Source organism: Polypterus senegalus, chromosome 3 (genome assembly GCF_016835505.1).
Source record: "Polypterus senegalus isolate Bchr_013 chromosome 3, ASM1683550v1, whole genome shotgun sequence".
NCBI classification, from domain to species: domain Eukaryota; kingdom Metazoa; phylum Chordata; class Cladistia; order Polypteriformes; family Polypteridae; genus Polypterus; species Polypterus senegalus.
This window is the reverse complement of record NC_053156.1, coordinates 52,001,543-52,025,318: the sequence shown is the minus strand read 5'-3', so window position 1 is coordinate 52,025,318 and position 23,776 is coordinate 52,001,543. Positions and strand designations below refer to the sequence as shown.

The 23,776-nt window shown below is 38.3% G+C and overlaps 1 protein-coding gene across 4 annotated transcripts in view; it reads right to left on the bottom strand.

The window, feature by feature from the left end:
- The window catches only part of kdm6ba (lysine (K)-specific demethylase 6B, a), a 392,876-nt gene that overhangs the window by 111,174 nt on the left and 257,926 nt on the right, over positions 1–23,776 (bottom strand). Inside the window, exon 1 of one of the 4 annotated variants that reach the window (XM_039747184.1) lies at positions 19,421–19,903. The exons of the other annotated variants lie outside the window; for them this stretch is intronic. The gene's annotated coding sequence lies outside the window, so the exon portion shown is untranslated. Of the gene's footprint in view, positions 1–19,420; positions 19,904–23,776 lie in introns of those variants that run through there. 4 annotated transcript variants of the gene reach the window in all.

Below are 23,776 nucleotides of genomic sequence, written 5' to 3'. Positions count from 1 at the left end.
AGGTGGATAGCAACTTTTGATGAGGTACCAGCCTATCACAAATACAGGGCTAATATAGAATTGCAAATTGATTTAATCTGCACGTCTTTGAGATATGGGAGTAAAACTGAGTACCTGGAGGTGTTAGCGGATTCAGGAAGACACGGGGAGAACATGCTAACTTCACAGAGTAAATAACCAAGCTGGAATTATAAGTCAGTCACCTGGAGTTCTGAACCAGCAACACTATGTGTCACTGTGTCACACTTACAGTGAAAATAAGGCACACAATCTGAGATGACTTTAAACAAAGATGATAGAGACATGCATATGAACTTACTAATAAAGAAAATAATGAACAGACCGCAAGATGCCTGAGGTAAAAAGGTGGTTCCAGTTATGTTACAGGCAGTGTTTCGTCCCTGTTTATGTCTGCTTTCTATTTTGTCAGTCAGTCAGTCATTTTCCAACCCTCTACTGTTGTTTTTGTTATTTGTTTTTTTATATTTTTAGAAAATTTCTGTTGTGTGTGTTTATTATATAGTATTTATGTATTGTGTCCTTACCAAGTTGTATTTGTTCCTTGTGTTCTGTGGGTGAAAGTCAATGAGGCAGATCCACCCTGACATCATACCCAAAGGACCCCTATCCAACTTTTAAACTATGGGTCACAACCCAAAACGGGTCCTGGATTGCTGCCTTCTTGGTAGCAGGGGGTCATAACTCACTGTTGTATTCAATGGCAATGGATCATGTATGGTTTGCAAAGTTTCTTGTGATGGGTTGTCACAGACAGTTTAAGTAATCAAAATTGCTTTGATGTGACTGTTGGTGGCGATTCTCCAAGGGTGACCTCCCTGATCTAACTGTCATCATGGACTGGGTCTCGAAGACACTAAGAAGGACAAGATTGGGTCAGGGAAAAAAAAAGTTTAAGAAACACTCTTGTAGACGATTTGACGGCTTCCCTCAGGTTGTCATTGGGAGCTGTAGGAAACATTATTATAAGCATTTGTTGCATTTGACTCTTCTGACTTTGTGGGCTTTGTGTTTGGATTTTGACTATTGTAGGAATTCGATCAGTCCTCTAGGTTATTTTCTGCACCTAATATTTAACATTAAGGGCTCCTCATATCACATCTATTAGTCACTTACTGCTATGTAATAAGACCTTAACAAAGACTCTGTCTGTGTCATTCACCAGGAAGTGAGAAACAGGTGCATCATTAAAAATTAATTATTAAATAAAATTGCAATTTGTTGAGCATTAAGTGAATGAATGGACATCTAAATATTCATTTAATTATTCTGAACACTATCACTGGACCAAAGGGGCGCGAGGCACACTGTCATACATCCACACAGACCAGTATTGAGTTGGCAATTAAACCCAAGTACCTAGATCAGGGGTGTCCACACTTTTTCGGCTTGCGAGCTACTTTTAAAATGACCAGGTCGAAATGATCTACCTACATTAAAAATGCTATATATATATATATATATATACATAGCATTCGAAGTCTGAATCACAATCTGATTGTATGGGTTGTTACCTACCAGGTAACACGTGTAGTTGGTCTGCAAGTCGGCAAACATCTGCCACGGGTGCCCTCTCAGTTGCGAGAAGCAGATCATAGAATGTTACATAGTCAACTGTCAAATAATGCAAAGAGTACGTGAAACGTGTTTCACCCTATTTTGGGCTCATCAGGCATACACAGTCACTGCACCCCCATTGGGGATCGAACCCTGGACGTCAGACAAACGCACTTCGATTGTGACATTATGAGAAAAAAAATTCTCATCCAATTCCACATTCAGCCCATACCTTCCCCAAACAATTTTTTTTTTTAAATCCCTTCTTTAGTTGATATAACTTGGAAGGCTATCTAGATCACAGGTGGAGTTTTGCAGTAGCTCGCGTGTTTGATCATGCATGCGGGATGACCAGTGAAGAAAAGAGATCTACCTGCACTACCTTTGCGATCTACCAGTTGATCGCGATCGACGCATTGGACACCCCTGACCTAGAGGATATTTGATTCAATTTAATAAGTTTGTACAGGCTCAAACCACAGTAATATGTTTTATAAAACATTTAATGTATACACAAAAACAGATGTGGTTAAACACACTGTAAAGCAAAGCAATTCCAAACTGATTAACATAAATGGATATTAAGAATATCTGTCCATCAATATCATCATGGAGATAACTGATTAGCCAGTTGACAATGGAGGGGAGGAAAACCAAAGTTCCAGATGGTAGCATACAAAAAACCTTCTGGGAGATCCATAATCAGTTATAACGCAAAATCAGAAGTCACACAGATTCACAATTCTGAAGACCTAGGCCAACTTAGACATTGTACTGTGTTATATAACATTGTCCTCTAAATTTTTAACTTATCCTTAGATTCCTGGGTTTCTAAGCAGTTTTCATGTCTTTCCAAACTGAGTGAATGTAGACAGGTTAGAATGCACAGATTCCATGGGATTACTCTGTCAAAAATTAAAATTTGATCCATCAAACTGTAAAGAAGCAGCACTAACCACAGTGGCACTGTGCCAGCCTCATTTCTTTATTAAACTGATATTTCACTGCACATGTGCACAGTGGCTGGAAATTCTTAGATGCCCTAAAAAGATGTATACACTGTGAAAGGATGCATAGAGTTGTAGAGATTAGCACTGCAGCCTCACTGCTTTGAGGGACTGTATTTAAGTTCCAGTTTGATGTTTCCTGTGTAGAATTTGCACATTATCCTAGGGTCTCTGTGGGTTTTCCTCCAGGCCCTCATCTTTTCTCCTACAACTCAGAGATGTGTAAGTTATGGACAATGAGTGACTCCACATCAAACCTAAGTCATAGGCTAACACCCTCTACCCATCGTGCCAAGATACAGTAGATTTTATGGTACTTGATTCTGTATTGGAATAAGTATGGTCAGGAAATGGAAACATAAATTAATGAATTTTAGGCTTTTTTTTGCTCTTCAAAATGTGCTGCTTTCTTGATTGATGCTCTTCATAAATAATGAAAGTGACAGCTGTTCGTGGGGACACAGGCAGCGTTACATGTTTCTATTGTTATTTTTTTATAGGTGAAAATATGCAGGCTCTTTTATAACAATTTACCCACATAACTACTCTAACCAAGCACTTTCTCCTATAGCAAATAGAAAAAACAGCAACACTACTAGAGATCTGAGAGAGAGAGATTTGAGATCTGGACTTGCTCTTCATTTAATGGACACTTAAATAATCTAAGGTATTATCAGTCTACACAATGACAGACTGGGCTGTTGGCTGAACATTAAGGAGAACTGAACAGAGAGCAAAAACTAGTAAAGCTTCATCACACATAAACAGACCCTGGTAGCTTTTAAAAAAAACATTTTGGATGTGATAAACTACTGGTTGCTCTCCTCTTGTTGATCCAATTTCTGTTTTTCTAATAGGGCTTTCAGGCTGGAGTTACTATGTTAGTCTGCTGCTGCAAATATCACTGGCTAGAGTAGTCAACTAATTATGTATGAGACAGGAGAAAGTATTAATCAATAGTTGCCAACACTCGAAAACATTTGGTAGGACAAACAGAGTTGGTAACTCACATATGTGTATTTGGTGTCCTCAATAGGAGTTAGAGGAGAGGCCAGCTCTAATTGTTTAGGCAGCTAGAAGGCCTGAAAGCGATACAAAGAGGACATGCTGGGACAGTATTGCATTTGAACCTTTAGTTTCCAGTGGGATCTCTACTGAGACAAACTTGTGACTTTATATAGCACACCTTATCCTACAGGTGAATCACCCCAAGCTGGCTTTTAAATGGGTTCACTTTACCAATGCTCACTGAGTCCAAAGAGGAAAGGTGACAAAGTCATACTGGCAGAGATGGAGTGTGTTGAAGTAAGATAAGTGGGCTGGCAGCTGGACAAGTCAGACCTGGTAAGGCAGTCAGGCTTTACTTTGTCAGGACATTATTTGCTAACTTTGATCATTCCTCCCTGTTGTTTTTTTAGACCCAAACCCTTGTTTGTGAATACAGTATTTTTGGCCAGGGAGGCACACGAGTGTGCCCTGTGGTTTGACATTTTTAACTGATTAATTATTAGTGTTTAGCTTCTGAAATTAGTACCACAAGGCCTGTAATGATGTAATGAACATATAATAAAAATACAATTGTTGTTATTTTCATATTTGCGTCTGACTTTGGTGTTTCCTTAAAACAGTTATCATGTGACTCTCATTTTCCTGTTGCACTGTGGTTCAAAGCTTCAGGATATCTTATAATGATGGCTTGCGTTGGCTATAGGAAGGCCAATCTCACTTTATTTATAAATTTTACTGTCAGACTTACTGCCTTCATTTAACAAGAGCCTACATGGTTATTATCCCTTTGGGACATGTAAACAAAAGTCGTGAGAAGGCTGCATCACTCAGCCCTCTCTTGTCTTTCAGCTCCTAATCACCCATAGAACTCTGTGATCATAGTCACATTCTTTCAGTTTCTTTATTCCATTCCACCTCTGCAAATTGAACACAAAGCAGGGACTTTCCCAGGAACACACTCAATCAAACAGAGCTAATTTAAAGCTAATTAACTTAACCTATATATCAAAGCAACACCCACAGGAACACAGGCGGAATGTGGAAACTCCAAACAGATAGTGGTTAGGCTTGGAACTGAACTTTATGTCCCTGTGAGGAAGCACTGTACTACCATGCCACTCTAAGTAAAATCAGGAAAATGCATTTTCCTTTAAAATGTAAAAAAACAATCTCAACCTTATTTTTAATCTGACTCCTTTGATTAACAACTGAAGATGTGTTGTGGGCCAGTCAGCTACACTGCTGCATGCTGAGCTACCTTTGCAGCACTAAATCAAGCTGTTTTCTTCTTAACTCATCCAATTTGTGATAACATGGAAGGTATAATCTGAAGGAAAAGGAGAGAGAAATAGAATTCACCCTACTCCAGTTCCTTAAGTTGAGGAGCCATGTATCCCTTAATTTTATAAACCTGTTTTTTATTATATTGTTATGGAATGCCTTTATTCAAAGCAGGTACCAACCCTGGAAGGGAAGGCCAGTCTATCTCACAGAAAATTCAGATTCACTCATGCTGGAGTAATTACAAGAATATTTCCTTATGGAGAAAACTAGAATACTCAGAAGAAAACATACATGTCTGCAAGTTGAACCCAAGTCTGTGATCTATACTAATAAAAGGCAAAGCCCTCACTCACTGACTGACTGACTGACTCACTCACTCATCACTAATTCTCCAACTTCCCGTGTAGGTGGAAGGCTGAAATTTGGCAGGCTCATTCCTAACAGCTTACTTACAAAAGCTGGGCAGGTTTCATTTCGAAATTCTACACGTAATGGTCATAACTGGAAGCTATTTTTCTCCATATACTGTAATGGAGTTGAGCTTGATGGCCGTGGGGGGCGGAGTTTCGTGTGACATCATCACGCCTCCCACGTAATCACGTGAACTGACTGTCAGCGCAGTACGTAGAAAACAAGGAAGAGCTCCAAAAAGCGCTGAAGAAAACATGCATTATATAATTCAGAAGGCAGCGAAACAATAAGAAGCGAGCGACTGACACATACAACCATATTCATGAGTGCAGCTACTTCGGAAACAAAGCACGGTGTAAACCTAAAGTTTAAATTAAGTTCATAGACAGGCTGCCACTGGTGTTTGTCATGCCCACGGCTAATGCGGGATACAAGTTTAATGAGAGGATGCAGGATATAAACGAGAGTTTTGATCATTTTATAACTAATTTAACATCGCTGGTGAGGGGCTGTGCTTATGCAAATTCCGAGAGACTGTCTTTGTGGGGAGGGATTGACAGTTAAGGCAGGTGGGGGAGTCACGTCATCATCTCCCCTCCCATTCACCTCATTTCGCTCAGAGTTGAGCTCCGCAGCTAATGCAGTCTTGCGGAACCAACTTTGTGACGCTGCCACCAAATACTCACAGAAAAATCCACAAGTTAATACACACGCTGTCTCTAGAGTTTCTCCACACTCTGAATCCTCCAGGCACTACTTACAAAAGGTTACATTGACAATCGTCTTACGTTATTTTTAAAATGGTTCCTTTTCTTAGCACAAGCACAGCTGAGAAGCTTCGATGCATGTGCTCCATAACGCGTTAAAAAATAACGCATTTAATCACACTTTGCATTCCAAGCAAAGGGGAACTTCTGTCAATGCATGATTTCCTGGTACACCGATTACATTGATGCACACATCAGAGCTACAAAAATGTAACAGTCGGAAGAAAGCACGTTGCTACGACTGATTGGAGGAAAATTTCATTTCAAAAGACTACCCGATGCAAGAATTGATAAAAGCGTGGTTTTGTGCACATATATTTATATGTATATATATGTGGATGTATATGTATATATACTGTACATATGTGTGTATATGTATATATATGTTTATGTGTGTGTGTGTATATATATGTGTGTATATATATATATATATATATATATATATATATATATATATATATATACAGCACAGCACACTCATGGCAATGACAATGTCAATCATGTTACGTTATTATTAAAATGTTTCCTTTTCTTTTTCATTACTTCTTTAACACACTACTTCTCCGCTGCAAAGCACGGGTATTTTGCTAGTATAACAATATGTCCCACAGCACAAACAAATGTGAGAAGCATTATATAAAAATTAATTTGGTAAAACACACTGCTTTAGTGCTAATATACCTGCCTCTCATTAGCTCCGAAACTTTATGTAACAAAGATTGGAGATATTTCAATTGATCTTTGCCACTTGCAGAGTTTTTTGTAGTTAATGTTTTTTATGTGATTGCAAAGTATGTTATAGTGCCTCGACAAACAGGTGCAGTGGAATGGTAGCTTAGAAAAAAATTCTAAAGTGAAACATCACATGATTTATTGCATCTCTCAAACAGCTAGATGGCAGAGGGTGAAATTACATTCAGCACAGCTGTTCAGGTAGAGGATTTTTCAAATGACGGTGCCCACACCAAAGCTCAGAGGATTAGCTGCAAGAGAAAGATCGATCTTGCTGTGGCAAGAGACTTATAGTGGAAAATCAGCCCTAGGCTAGATGACAAATTTACTAGCTGTGGATGAACTGGGTTGTGGGAGGGAGGGCCTCAGCCCCAGTATGTAACACTGACGTCCTGGAGAGAGACAGGATGCTGCACTGCTGGATTAAGTGTTTGAGTGACAGCAGTGCAAGCCCTACGCCACTTCTAAAAGGAAGAATATTATTAAACAGGTCAATTCTAACTTCACATACTACCTTTTGGGCTGAGCAATAATCCAAAGCAAGCTACATTACAGTCTACTCTATAGAGATGCATTTTTAAAGTATGTGTTAATGTCACCAGTGATCAAAATTCAAGATCATCACTTAGACCACTGAGTTTGGGATAGGACACAAATAAATTTAAAATAAACAAAAGAGGAAAGTGATGATATAGCAATCAGAAGGCAATGTATCAAATAGCACAAAATTCCATGGTCTAACGGAGGATGTATAAAGTGGTAGCATGGCCGAGTTAATCCAAAAAGACATGAGAAATCCCAATGGTTCACATGATTCTGTACAGAGAGTACTGGCTGGCTGAGCAACTTGCTGAGGGCCACAAGATAAGTAAGTGATGGCAACTAAACTGGAATCTGTGTGCCTTCAGTCCAAATCTTTGCCAAATAAGCCAAACTCAAAGAAATCTTCACCCATTCAGTTACCCATTTTCTTACTGGACTATCCAGTTCACCCCTTAAACATTTTATTTGATGAGATAATGCTTTTTAAACTAAACAACTTACAAATCACAATGGTTTATATGAGCAAGATGGTTAGCACTTTGAGCTACTTTTTGTATGAAAATGTGCTATATAAATAAATGTTGTTGTTGTTGCAGTCAAGTTGGGAAAAATATTTTCGGTAGAGTGGGATAATAAAAATTCCTGACAAAGTACTACACAAAGAAGCCATTTGGCAAAGCATCATTAGCAGTAGCAGCAGTAGTAGTAGTAGTAGTAGTTGTAGTTGTAGCAGCAATAGTAATAATAGTTGTAATAGTAATAGTACTAATAATTGTTGTAATAGTAATAGTAGTATTATAATTAGTCATATTGTCACATCATGGTAAGAGGGAGACTTGGCCAAATTTATTTTCATATATCGGTTTTTGAGCTAGACAATAACCCAAAGTATGCTACATTTTGGTCAACTAATAACCAAGCAAGTAAACAGAAGGCAATATATTAAGCAACACAACAAACCCATGGTCTACAGGAGAATCAATAAAAGGTCAGCAAGACAACAGAGAGACAATGATCTGTCCACTTGCTTTCCATTTGTGAGCTGATATCAAACACAACACTGCTTGCACACAAATAGGATTTGGTTTGAATAATAGTAGAAGTGTTGGGCTACATGTGGAGGTTTTTTCAGCTTAGGCGTGAAGTGCCTAACCTGATTATCCCTTTACAGCTTTACTCAAAATGCCAACAAGTGCAAAGTGCTACATGCAGACAAAATCAATGTTAATTATAAATACCAACTGGGGGATGCTGACTGAAACAAAGCAAACTCTGAAAGGGACTTGTGTTATATGATATTCACATAGTCTAGGTCATGTGCAGGACATCAGAGGCAAATAAAATTTTACGTTATATGGCAAAAACCATCAAATTTGCCAAGTGACATTATGCTCAGATCATTTCACGTGATGTTGGACTGAATTTGTAGCCTTCCTTCAAGTTCAGGTTAACATATGACATAAAACGACTAGAAGATGTGTAAGTGAAGAGCAAACAAATGCATCTAAGCCTAAAGGACCTGTCCTATTCTGAGGACAAGGGAATTAAAATTCTTGATCAGAGAAGGCCACAAGGGAACATAATCCAGGTTTTTCAAAAGCCTCAAAGACACCAATAAAGTTCATCTAGCAGAATTCATTTGATCATGTACTTGAGGACACTTAGTGGAAAGCTGGGGAAGTGTGTCTAAGACCAACGCCAGGTAGCTCCTTCACATAACATAATCTAGAACAAATTATCATATCATTGAGGTGAAGCAGAAACCTTATCAAGCTGTATCTGTGCTAATAGCTAACCAAATGAGCTTAATGGATTGAATAGTTTGCTCTCACCTGACAAATTTCTTGTTGTTTTCTTACAAAGGACACATTGATGTGCTCTACTTATTTTTCTAATTCACTTAGATTTTGTGACTGATTTCTAATTCAAACACCGGCTTTCTTGGAGAAGTCAGGCTGTTTCTGTAACAACAGACTTAGCTTGCAAAATCCTCAATCACCCATTCCTCAGAGGTGCAGCAAACTGCCAAAATTTTCAGAAGCTATAGGTACATCCAATAATTGGGACTGAGGGAAGTAAACTCATTAATTTTGTCATAACACTCATTGACCTTCAACAGATAGCAAAAATCTGCTGGTCACCCTGGAGGATCAAAGGCTTCATTATAAACTGACATTATACGGCCAAACATTCACTTTCTGTGGTGGAAGATAGAAGAGTCTTTTTACACAATAACATGGTCAACAGGACTGTGAAGATCATGATAATCAAGATAATTTGTTGGGCTGGGATGAAGCCTGTCAAGCTTTAATAGGGTGGGCCATGGAAACCTCTGACAAAGCACCACAAAATCACTGGCAACACAGAAGCCACTTGCCACACTTTTAATGCTGATTAGCGGGTAGACAAATACATCACTTTTAAAAATAAAGGTGCCAGAGGAATTTTTCAGAGTGATGCCATAGGGGAACCAATTTTGGTTCCTAAAAGACCCATTCACATAAAGATTCCAGAAAGAACCTTTACTTATTTAGTTTCATAACAGGCTCCATAGATAGCCAAAAATAGATGATAACAGATTTGTGAAATACCAATGGGTCATGATTTAAAAAGGACTCTTGCTGCACACAATACCACAGGCTAAGTTCAGGTCTCTTTAATCTATTAATATCTTGCTACTTAGCCTTCAATACATTAAAAATGTCAGATTATTTTCTACATAATGTATTAGAAACATTTTCTTAGCACAAAGAACCACCTTCATATGCAAAGACCCCTTCCTAGAATGAAATGCTGTTTTGTCAATAAATAGTTATTCAAGGTACTACACAAACCAGCAAACAACAATTAAATCCCATTAAAGAACCAGTAAGTGACCCCAATGCCTTCCATACTCGGTCATTTCAGCTGACAAGTCCCTGGAGGAAAGGCAAAGAAAACCTCAGCACTGCCTTTGGGCTGAATGTCTAATGAAGACACTGCATGGTAAAATAATTTTAAATAAATTATTGAAATTCTGCTAAGGCACTATAAAATATGAAGAGATTTTATCTTGTTACTCAATCAATCTGCCAGTAAAGGAGTATACACTTTGGTCCATTTTTGTAAAAGATGCCAAATAAAAAATGCATTTAATTATTTTATCAAATTTGGTTAATCCATCTGAAGATTGTCGGAGTAGTGATGCAGCACTGGTCATGAAGCAGGGACCAAATGTGATGAGGCATGCACACATACACCAGCACTTGTTCATGTTGGCCCAGTTTAGAATGCAACTTCCAATATCAACCATCAAACCCAAAATAAACAAGATCAAGAAAGAACTTCATTCATGTTGCCAACTATGCTTATATTACTAAGTTTTCTCCTGTAAATCAGAATCTATGAAAACAAAAGGCAACGAAGTAGGCCAGCTGTGCAGTATTTGGAGTCCATGCATTTTTTTCCTCCTCTCTTGTTCATATAACTTTGGAAAGAGGATGCCTTTATCCTAAATGGCTCACAAATCAAATCATAAGGGCCACAATGTAATATAGGGATGGGGACTAAAACTGATATCATATCATGCTAATTCTAGTCATGGAGTATGTCAGATTTGCTGACCACGGTTTCTGATCTTGTTGCCAGACCATGTCAATTCACATAACTGAGAATCGCTGCCCATGTCACATTTACTAATCAATTGCATGGCGACCTTCTAGCACAGTTGTGATCACACCTTTTTTTGACGGCTAAAAACATGCTGCCTGTTGACGAAAGGTCAACAGGTACAGCGAGTTCAGCAGAAATCTTACTTCTTAATTTTTCTTTTTCCATTCTGTGGTGGTATGTGAAACATCAGACATCATACAAATGAGCTCCTCTTCTGTTTGATTATTCCTCGTTGCTGCATTACATTTATTGTACTTCCAAATGAGCTGTCATTGGTTTTCTTCTCTCTTGCACACAAAGCCTGTGACTACAGCTACAGACAAACTCAAACCATTTCATTTTATCAGAGCGAGTTGTGGACAAGTTGGTCAAGTCGAAGAACTTGTCACATTACATGAATGTCTTGCTGGTAGTGCACCGCCGACTGCCTCTGACTGTTAAGATTATATAAATGAAGGCTACTACTGAAAACCACTGGAAAAATTGTGTAATGTGTCATGGCCTTAAACTGGAATCTTTGTGCTTTACATTCCAAACCCTTGCCAACTAACCCATACTTCCCAACTCTTTTTAAGAATGTTTCATCCATCTAGCCACCCGTTCTTTTCCTGCCTATCCAGCTTTTATCTCATTCATTACATCTGATGGGCTGTGGCAGTGCTGCTGCTTTGTAGTCAGGAGATTGTGGGTTCATGTCCCAGGTCATCCCTGTGTGAAGAGTGCTTTGGGCAGTGAGAAAAGTGCTATATAAATGTAAAGAATTATTATTATGCTTTTAAACAATCGGGTTTGTAAATCACAATGGTTTACACGATCAAGATGGTTAGTCGGACTGGGAAGAATGTTGTCAACAGTGTGGGACAAGGAACTTCCTGCCAAATCCCAAAACACAGAAGCCACTTGGCAAAGCAGCAACAATAGCAGTACTAGTACCAGTAGTAAGAATAGTCAGAGTTGTATTAGTAGTAGTTATGTCATGTGTATAGAGTATAGTAAAAAATTTTCTTGCATGTCTGACCAACATGCAACATGTCACTACTCCCTGGTACCATGATGAAGCCCACTGACTATTAATGACATTGCCAGACAAAACCAACACTACCACAGAGCACCCTCAGACTGAGATAAGGGCACAAAATGACTCAGTGATGGGAATTGAATTGGCATCCTTGTACTTTACAGTCCACTTTCTTATCAAGGAGGCCAGGGTTTCTTAAAACTTTTCTTCTCACATCCCAATCTTGCCCTTCTTATTGTCTTCGAAATTCATAATGATTGCCAGAGTGGGAGAGGGGTCCCTCTTGGAGAACAGCTGATCATCATCATTGTTCCCCTTTGAAGAACTGTTGTCAGAGTGGAACGATGTTGATTGCTTAAGCAACCTGTGGCGACCCACCCGGAAATACTTTGGAAACCACTACCATATAATAAAACAGTCACTCATGACCTTATGCGAGTCAATACAAACTCTGAAGTAGGCCTACCACTTTCTAATGTGTGAAGTTACCTCTTATATCTAGTAATGCATAACCAAGCCAAAAGAGATGCAATGTGCCGACTTTGATTACTAAATAATTATATCAGAGTTACTAAATAATGCAACTTGCTTGTGTTTGAGATGTAGAAGAAAAATCTGTGTAGCAGGGCAAAAACCACACATATACATGGAAAACATTCAAACACCACACAGACTAGGAATCAAATTCAGATTCTTGGAACTATAAGGGTTTTGTGCTAATCACTGTGCCATCCTTTGATGAAACCAACTGGCTAGGAATGTGTACAACACAGGCGCTTTTCAAACCCTTGTATTATATTAGACATGCTAGAGTAATAGAAGTATAACCCATGTAGATGTGCTTTATTATTTTCATCCAATAATCCTGATACAAGTAAAAAATGGAGCACTAAATTCATTATTCTGATTAGCCTAATGTTACACAAAAGTTTTATTTCAATTTCTGTGGAAGCTGTGTGATCAAAGCACATAAGATAAGTGAAACGCAGACTTACTTTTCTATTAAATAAGATAGCTCAACCATCCATACTACAGAGGTCCTCAAAGTTAGGCAATTAAGCTGTCCCCAGAATGGTGGTCCTTCTCCAGCTCCATACTTCATCCCAATTACTCCACCCTTTAACAAGACAAAAAAACACCCTAATTTCATGTTAGTAACATACTGGGTGTCTGCTGTCTGACCCATTTTGATTTGCTTTCCAAATCATTTTAATGTTTAGTTTATTTTTTGAAATATTTTATTTTTCTCCACATTTTTTAATGAGCACTACTAGCAACATGTCAGGCACCTGTGCAAGTACATGATATTGGCACATGTGCCCTTTTTTAGAAGAGGGCAGTACACACACAGAAGTGTCCAAACTTTAAGACACTTTTATAAGTGATGAATAGAAATAAAAAAGAATTATTTTAGTGAATTCTTTATAGTTTGATGAATAATCTTATGATCTTAAAACAGTCCTCTGCTAGCATTTGACTACTATTCTTTCTCTTCCATAAAGAAAGATGCTAGTTCTCCTTTTCTGTGCTTAGATTAAAAATGGGTTCTTTTGTTTATCACTTCATCTGCCCATAATAATTCTGTTTGCAAAATGAGTGTGGCAGTGGCTCTATAAACCTATCTTTACACTGCATGCATCCAACACATAACATAAAAGCACAATTAAAGAATGACTTCCTAATTTCCTTCTCCAATGGTCTGCATTTTCTTTTTTACTGTTTTCCACTTAATATTTGTGTTCTGTTTTCTTTCAGGGATCAATAAAGCATATTTATCATTGTGTCTTTCTATGATATATTCTATCTATCTATCTATCTATCTATCTATCTATCTATCTATCTATCTATCTATGAATAAGGTGCAATATAAAAACCAGAAAGACAAGATGTATTCATATAGGCAACTAATACATACATGATATCTTAGTTTTGTTCCACTGTGCAATGACAATAAAGTTTTGAAATCAATACTGAATTTGATGGTAAAAGCTGAAGATATTGTATACTGTATATATATATCTACAGTATACAATAGCCTGTCATCAGAGGAGGTATACATTTCAGTCTTGATGGCAAGACGCCCCAACTCCCACCTCATGTATCACTATTCAACTTAAATTTGAGTGATTTTAATCAATTTTGCTATCTTGTGTTGCTTGATATGGTATACTTGTTTTATTGCCAAGCTATTTGTACTAAAATGAATGTAAACAAAAAGCGAATGTTTGCTTCAATCTGCAAACATAAACATTTATGACCTACTGTGTGTTAAGAAATTTTAACATGACTCCTGTTCAGCGGGCAAGGTTTAAAACAAACTGGACAATTGCTCTGAGCGGAGTTAATGTTTACTGCCTTCCACAGTATAGCTACCATAAAGCTTATAATAAAAGCATGAAGTACAACAATACCTAGACAAATGAATAAAACAATACCATCGACACTAATGCTGCTGCTGTAGAGTGCTTGGCAAATATTAAAGAACTCCATAATTTAATGGGCTCACTGAATAATTTTAAAGTATTTTAAATAATCTAATGGTAGAAATACTTCCGAGATTAATCAACAACCACAATTGAGTACAATCCTGGCTTAATATATTATATATTTTATAATAAAATTGGTGTTTAATGTATTTTGATGTTGACTTACAATTCCAAGGGCCTAACGTCAAATGCCAACCCAACTACAATATTATCTGTGATGAAATTTCTCATTCTCATAGTGCCTGTGAGATGACTTCTCTGGGCACTTAAGCTCTTCTCACACATTCAAAGACATGCGTCCAACGCTAAATTGTGTCACTTAATTGGCAGCACATGGGTTAAGTGTGAGCTGTAATAGATTGAGATTGGAATGGCACTTCAGAGTATTATTGGTCTTGTGTTACCCTAGTACGAATTAAGTGAATTAATGCTTATTATTGTATAGATTTCTCTTGCATTTAGCCAAGGTGACATAGAGCATCAGTACACATTTCAACTATTTCAATTCATATTGCATTTATATATCTAGAGGCAGCCTCAGATCATATAGTGGTTCAGTGGGTAGCACAACTGCCTGTTCAAATTTCTTGGGTTCAAATCCTGTCAGTTTTACAAATTATGTTAACAGACATATTGTTAGGTTTCAATTATGTTAATCAGTTTGGGATTACTCTTTCTTTCTGTGTGCTAAACAAATGTGTCTTTATGTGTATTCATTATGTATTTAGCAATTTGTAAAATTTGCAATTGCCTTTACCTACGAAATTGTTACAGAACTCTGAGCTGCACTCAGTGAAGAGCGATATACAGAAATTTACAGAACTGAATTTAATTCAATATTCTTCCCTTGTCTTAAATACCATACTTAGTTTTTATGTAGACTTTCTGAAACTTCTAGTGCTTGCCAATTATGCATTTTTATTACTGCATAACATATACTTTAATGTGCAATTCTGTTGATGATGTTCACCGTAATACTGTGCAAAAATCATGTTTGTTTCATATATCGTATTTTAGCAGTGTGTAAAGATTAATTGACATATACAGTTACGATTCAACTAAGATGTAAACACAAGCTCCATTCTAACACAGCTTGCATTACATTGGTTCTTTGCTGACATCAAATAAACAATGCCTTCTCTCAAACGCACGTACACGCATACACACACACACACACACACACCCGAGCGCTAAAAAAGCACCAGACATACTCTCTGCAGTCAGTAGGCAGAGCGCTTTATTTTCTGCAGCGCTGCGTAACAGAGGGTGTGCGCGAGCAGAACGTTCAAAGTGCCTCTTTAGCAAAGTCCTTTTAAAGCTTTAAAAGGAACAAAAAAGGATACTCGTGACATCACAGAAATTTGACACCCAGCTAGCTTTAAAGAGCCCTTTAAACCGGCGAGCCATACACTGATTCTAAGGGCGGAGAGCGGCAAGGAGGGCCAATGAGCAAAGAAAAGAAAACTGACTCCGCCTACGCGCCTCTTGTATATATCCGCAGCTGCACAGCAAGTCTTTTGTAATCAGCAGTTACATTGCTCATGTTGAGAATGAGTTACTGTGCACATGTAACAGTTGTGCTGTAAAATCACGCACATAACCGCGTTCTCAAACCGCAGACATGCGCGGACACATAGCTCTCATTGTTAATAATTTAAGATGTTCTAACGGCTAACAACTCATAATATCAAGACATCGACCGATGAGATTAAACTTGGCATTGCAAAATATTTTCTGCTTTCTTAGATGATTAATTTACAAATGTATTATTTACCATCGGTATGCTGTCAGTGTTTTCCCACATCACTTAAACAGGAAAGCACATGGAAAATATTAGGAAGCATCGGTACGAGTAGAGAAGGGCAGCGCAGGGCACAGTAGCAATCTCCGCCCCTCGAGTGGAATCGACCAGCTGTTCAGCAGAAACCGAGCCAGATGAACTGGCTTCATACACCCGCCCACGTCTCTTTCCTCTTTCTTATAATTCTTTACATACAGAACGCTGGACAATGTACAGTATATAAACTTGTGCAGGTTATCTTTAAAAATTTCCTTTACTTACCAAAACTGGAATATCAACTCGTTCTTTCTTCTGAGAATGTTATTAAAATGATATACAGTAACTAATATATTCCAGTCGTTTTATTTTAGGAAACTCTAGGAGGCTATTGCAGTTGAGGTAGACAAGCTGTCAGCAATGCATAAACTAGGCATTTTGTTATTTTAATAGATAACCCTGACTATAAATATATTCACTGTATTGGGTGCAGTACGAATCTAAAGGAGTATCATCATTCTTCAAGGATATCATTGACACATTTTATTTTGCAAAATTCCATAAATTAACTACAATATCAATAACAATAAATTAATATCTGTTTTACACTATAATTTGTGACTTTACTACAAAGCATTTTACAAGTACAGTTCTTACAATTCAGACATGTAAATTCATACAACTTGTGTGTACCATGCAAAATTTAAGCAACAATCAGGGTCAGAAGATATCATTTGAACCTGTCACCAGTTCTACCTAACAGTTGCACTATACTTCTTTCTTGCTAAATAAGATATATACTTAGATATCATGTCTCCATTTCTTCCTATAATCCCATGTGTACATTTTAATATATTTTTTCCCTGTTTTGTATTCTTCATACCCAGGCTTGAAAATGACCAATTCTTAATTGTTTTATGCAGGGCCAATTATGACAGGCACTAATTCAAAGGTCTTAAAATAGTCACAGCAGTATAACTACCTGTACATAAGTGTCCATATTAATTTGTTTTTATTTAATATAGTATCATTCATGACAATAACTTCTCCAAGTACTTTAAAAGAGCCCGGTAACACATATCAGTAAGTATTAACAGTCATTTAAAGTTGAATGTTACCAATCAGCAATTAATACAGTACCTTTTATAGCAAATACTAACAATGACCATGCTTTCAATGAGCATCACATCTGTATCTTACCAATATGTTGTTTGTTTCTTGATAGATTTTTAATAAAAACTGTACACTTTCCATTTTATTTTTAAAATACACATATTCAAATACATGGCAAAAGAGACACATTGCTTATGATTGCAGCAATGGGTGCAGTGCAGGTAACCCTAGTTGCAAGGAATCTCACCTTAGATCAAGTGCCAACCATGAAATCTCGATAAATAGAGTGTGTAGGCTGGCATTTAAACCCTGGACTGTGCAGGGATGAAGGGCTACTGTATATTATCAGGCATTACTCAATCCTGTGCCTTCCATAACAAACATTATTTCTGCTTAATATAGAATCAAACTGATTCATAATATTCAAATGTAGCAAAAATCATGCCATGGGACACAGGCTGTTATATCAGATAATGTTTATTAAATTTAAAGGTACATATCAAATGTGTGTAATTTTCTGTAAAATAAATGCTGTTGAAAACAACCACTTTAGAATAATTATTTTATAGTGTGCCTTTTAACAACAACCTCTTATTTTAATTGCACAGTATGTTGTCCTGTAATGATGCATAAAAACAAATTACTGAACAGCACCAAATAATTATTCATGTTGTTCATTTCCTCTTTTCATATAGTGTCTTTCAACAATAACATTTTGTCTGTATTTTATTATGCGACTTTCTATTATCAGTAAAATCTTCTTGACCTATAACCAAACTTCAGCGTTATTAAACATTTTATTGAGCCTGCACTCAATTAAGAGCGTCATACTGAAATAAACTGAACTGAAAATTTTGTGTTGTACATTTTCAAAGTCCTCGAACTGACCTTTTCAGCGCAACTTATCATTGAATGCCACCACTTCATTGATACAGCGCCTTTTATGACAGTGTGTTTAAATGGCTGTTACTACACTTAAGTACTGTGTCCCTTCTTTTTTCCACGCTATGTATGTCATTAAGAACATCAGCTCCATGTTTATTTCTAGTGTATCAATAGATTCTTTCATTCTTGATTCCTCCGACTAGCCAGTAATTAAGTTGTGTCCAAGTCTTTTATTCAACCACGCTGTTTTGTAAAAGAAAAAAAATCGTCGTTGTCCATTCGCATGAATGTCTTTAAATGGGGCGCCCACTATCAGCAACAGCTAGTTTCACCGGACCGAGCGAAGGTGGAGGGTATTTCGGGGAGACTGGGGGTGCTCAGACTTCTCCGCGTGTCTCCAGCTGAGTGGCGAATAGGGTACATTTAAATCAGCAGCACAGACCGCCATTGTTCAGCTATCTACACTCAGCAGCACTCCACCCCCCAAACAATATTACAACTCTGTCCACCAAGGGCTAAACAGACACAAAACAAATAACCAAACTCACAAGTTTCCTCATGAAGCCAACAAGAGAGACACACACTCCACCTCCCCCACCTCTAACCAGCCGGACCAGCCAGATAGCAGCAACCACCTGAGCAGACTCGGCAACATCACACCTTCCATAAACTTCTGGGCATACATCTAAACCCACAACTGTACTGCTCCAAACAGGATCGCTCAGCTGGATAATGGAGAGGACAGCGGGACACACATATATAGACAGTCAGTGATCTCATTATGAGTAAGGAATATCGATCAAGGAAAAAGAAAGACATCAAAGCATTCTTAGAGCAAACACGTACACAAGGGGTGCTTATTTTGGTGTGACGCTTCCCAGGTCTAGCTGTGTACGCCGAGCACAGTGAATGCCATACACAAAGAACGCACGCACGCACGCACGCTCGCTCGCAGGCTGGAGGACACTGCCACACACACAAAGAGAAACTCAGACGAATACAAATTGCACAAAATCAAGAACAGTGCCGGACCAAAAAAAAAAGCCCCGAACACAGCAGCAGCAGCGACGGCGACAGCCATTCCCCCAGAGTCGAGTATGGGGGCCAGGAGCGCCTCGCACATTTCACTGTTTGTCATGTTATGCTCTGCATATTTAACATACCTTCAAAGTGATTGTGCATGGAAAATATGCCTTAAAAAAGAAAGGGAATCGGCTTCAGCCTTCCAAGACGAATCCAAAGAGTAACTTCTACTTTCCGGGGTTTCTCCTTATCTTTTTTCATAGGAAAGAAAAAAAACTGCTTGGAATGCAAAGGCTCGGGAGAAGGCTGTTAAAATCCAAAAGAGAAATTCCAGAAATGTCACATTTATTTATTTTTTATTCTCCTCGCTTTCCGTCTACCGCAGCTGATCTACACTTTTCTCCTTTCTTATTATCCCCTTTTGCCCCTCTCTCTCTCTCACTCCCTCACTCTCTCTCACTCTCTCCCCTCGCTCTCCTCCTTCTTTCTTTCTCCCTCACACGCTCTCTTTTCTGCCTTTTTTCAGTCAACAGTCAAACAAAGAAAGGAAAAGGCACACCACATAGAGACAGCGCAGAAAAACCTGCCCAACCCCCACTGAAAGCCAGCCTGCCTCATTTTTTTTTTCTAAACAGCACCTCCCCTCTCCCCCAGTAACCCCCCTCCTAGCCTCGTTTTCATAAACCATTCTGCATCCCCCAACTCCACACACACACACACACACACACACACGTGAGCGCGCACAGATATACACAGAGAGAGGTGCCGTGGGAGCAAGTGCGCGCAGATACGCAAGCACGCGCGCGCACACACACTCACACACACACAGATCTGGGTGCCACTGCCAGAAATCTCTGGATTGTAAGGCTTCCCTGAGTGCTAGTTGGAGAAATCGTGTGTGGCTGAAATTCTGGTCAAAGAATTCAATGCGAGTGAAAAAGTAAATGAAAAGAAATTCGGATAAATAGACAAGGGCAAAAAATTGTACAAAGAGACCACAGGGTATGACACAAAAAAGTTAATTGAAACATCAGAAGTTTCAAACATGACAAACAGAATAAAAGATATTAGGGAAAATGGGGCAAGACAAACAAGAGCAACATGCTAAAAGGGCAGAATAAAAAAAATAGGAGGTGTAAAAAGGCACGCACAAGTTAAAAAAGTAATTGATAGCAGAGTGGGGGGAGAGGACCCAATGTGACAAAATTAAAACAGGGGTCACACAAATAAATGAGAAAGACAGAATAACAAACAGAAAGAGAAAATGAGGTACATAATGTAAAGTGGCAGGATAGGAAGAGAAAATAAGTAACATGCATGACAGACATCGAGGAACACAGAAGATATATATGCCAGAGAGAGACAAAAGACAAGAAGTGGAGACACTAGACTGAAAGGACACAGAAGGAAGCAGACAGTAAGTAGGTGTGTGAATGAAAGATGACAAGCAACACAAAAAAATAAATAACATGGATAAACAGAGGAGCTGAGAGGCAGGGAAGTGACTGCAAAGAGACATAAGAAAGAGGTGGTAATGTGACACTAGACTGAGAGAGAAAACGTGACAGAAGGAGAAGATGATGGACATAGACGAGTGGACACAAGGTGGCAAGAAACCCAAGAGATCACAAGAAAATTCATGGACGAACTAAAACAGATAGGGATAAGGTATCAAAGAGACATTACAAAGCAAGAGGGTGAGGAGACACAACATTGTGGAAGAGAGAGACAGAGAAGGCAAGGAAGATATTCTTTGAGGGGATAGTGACAAAGGAACTCAAAATCGGGTGGCAGCTACAAAGCAGCTTTCTCTTCAGTGCAACTGGCAAAGAAGGATGTACTGAAAACTGAAGACCTTGAGTTCAAGACATACTACCAATGTCCTCTCAGGGAGGATGAGTGGCTGAGAGAGAGACATTACCTTGAGGAAATTCCTAATCAGAGGCAGCAAGACAGTGTAGATGAAAGTCAGCAAGAAAAAAATGAGTCACCTGGGTAAAGAGATAGAGACATGGAGACATGGAAGAGGTGGCAAGGAAAATGAAGAGTCAATGAGAGGACACTGCACCCAGGGACACAGGATGAGGCAAAAAGAGAAAACAAAGTACTTATCAACACAAGAGGTGTAAACTGGAAATGACTAACATGGATGAGCAGAAAGAGAGACACAGATATGGAACAGGTGGCAAGGAAAATGAAGAGTCAATGAGAGGACACTGCACCCAGGGACACAGGAGGAGGCAAAAAGAGAAAGCAAGGTACTAATTGACACAAGAGGTGTAAACAGAAAATGAGTAATATAGATGAGCAGAAAGAGAGACACAGACGTGGAAGAGGAGTCAAAAAGACACAGGGAGAGAGTCAGAAGTGACAGAAAAGAAACAGAAGTGACAAATCATTATCAAACTTTCATACAATTTGGGTGGGGAGGGCACAAGGCCATAAGTGTATAAACAAGGTAACAGTAAAGATAAAGTACAAAAAAATATACCCCTCTTCATAGCCCAGTAAAAATGGGTGCAAATCAAGAGGTCACCATGGACAGGCAGTCAGTCTATCACAGGGCCCACTCATGTTCACTCTACCATCAGGTCAATGTGGAACTAGCAGTTAACCTAACACACACACTTCTGGGGATGTTAGAGAAAATTCTCACACTCACAGAGAATGACCAGTAACCTAAAATGCTAAGTTGATGAGGCAACAGCACTAAGCCATTATGCCACATGCTGCTCAACAAAAGAGGTGGCAAGAGGCAATGATTAACATTTAAGAGTAGATGCAGGCCACAGAGGCAAGAAAAAAGTGAAAAGTAGACACCTGACTGAGAGAAGCAGAAGAGGTGGCAATAAAAGATGAAGAAAATAGTTCACTTCACAGACTAAATAGTCTCCTCTTGCTTGTAAAGCTTGTTAAAATGAAGGTAGCAGTTGGTAAAAGTTTGTTAAAGTAAAATGTAGCAACTGTTTTGAAATTCTTACTTGCATATCTGTCTAACGCATATGGTTTACAAAATTAAGCAAAGTTAAGTAATATGGACAGAAAGGCAGGGAGTATAATGCAAGAACAGGAGGATGACCAAATGATACATTTTACAAAGAAGATAAAAACCACGTAGCCCTTGAAGCTCTCTTTATTTAAGCTATCCTGGTGTGTCCAAACCAAACTTCCATTTTGGAGCTGGTACCAAACCTGGATAAATGGGGATGGTTGGTGTCAAGAAAGGCATTCAGCTGTAAAAATCATGTTGAAATCTATAAAATATCGAATCCACATTAGAAGTGGGAAACAATTAAGAGGAAGAAGATGGCCTTGGTGTCTCCATAGCTCTCTAGAAGGTTTCCTTTTCAAATGCACATCTCAATAGTTTGTTTCAGATTCCTATAATCCTTTGTGTGAAGAAGCAATTTCTAGATTCCCCTTAATTTTCACCAGCGTGAACATGGATGTTATTTGCTCTTTTATTAAAATAACTCTGCTCAACAGGCCATATCAATTTCTTTGTGGATCCTGAACACATAAATTCATTCTATATTTAGTCTTTTTGCTTATGAAGTTTATTTCACTTAGCTGGCTAGAGTGTACAGGTCATTGAGCCATGGGATGCTCCTGGTTAGTCTGCATGCTGCTTAATGCCACTGTGTCCTTTTTTGTAGCGTGCTGTCCAGAACTACATATGGTACTGAAGATCTGGCCTTAACAGTGTATTGAAAAAACTGATCATCATGACACCTGCTACTTTACAGTTTTACATGATATCCTAACACCTAAGGCGCTTTCCCGAGTTTGCCTCTTGGAGGACAGAATTTATTTATTAATAATTTTTCTTTTGCCTGCATTTAGCACTTTGATCTTCTATATATTACATTCCAAATGTTTTCTCACTTCTGAAATTGTGCAGGTTGCTTTGAAAGTGTTTTCAGCTTACTCATAATTTACATGTGGTGTCACCTGTATATTTCACAGATTTACTAACTCTACCTGAATCAATGACATTAGTATAAATTAGCGACAGTAACAGTCGAAGGATAACCCCTTTATGGTCCCTTCATGCCTGTACCTGTTCTGCACTCATCTGTACACTTTCTCTCCAGCCCATTAAACAATTTGTAATCCAGTTACTGCTGAACCCACTGATTAAGGGTGTAAATGAAATGGAAATGAAGCCTAAGCCAAAAGTGTCTAAAAAAAAAACCAGTAGCTTTCATTTTTTTAAATTACTGTCATTTAATTGGTCAATTTTCAGTATTTCGGGGTGCCCCACAATACTTCAATTATAATCCTTTCAATTACATTTATGCCTCATTCAAGGGGACTGAGCACTCCTTGGATACCCATATTTTGCAGTATGTCAACGGCTTTTAGACAGAGCAAGTCTTTGTCATCTAATCATATCAAAACACCTTTGAAATTTTACATTATTCTTTCAAATGGTTTAAGGCGGAAACAATAATAACAACAACAAAAAACAATAAAAAAATATCAGTACTATAAAG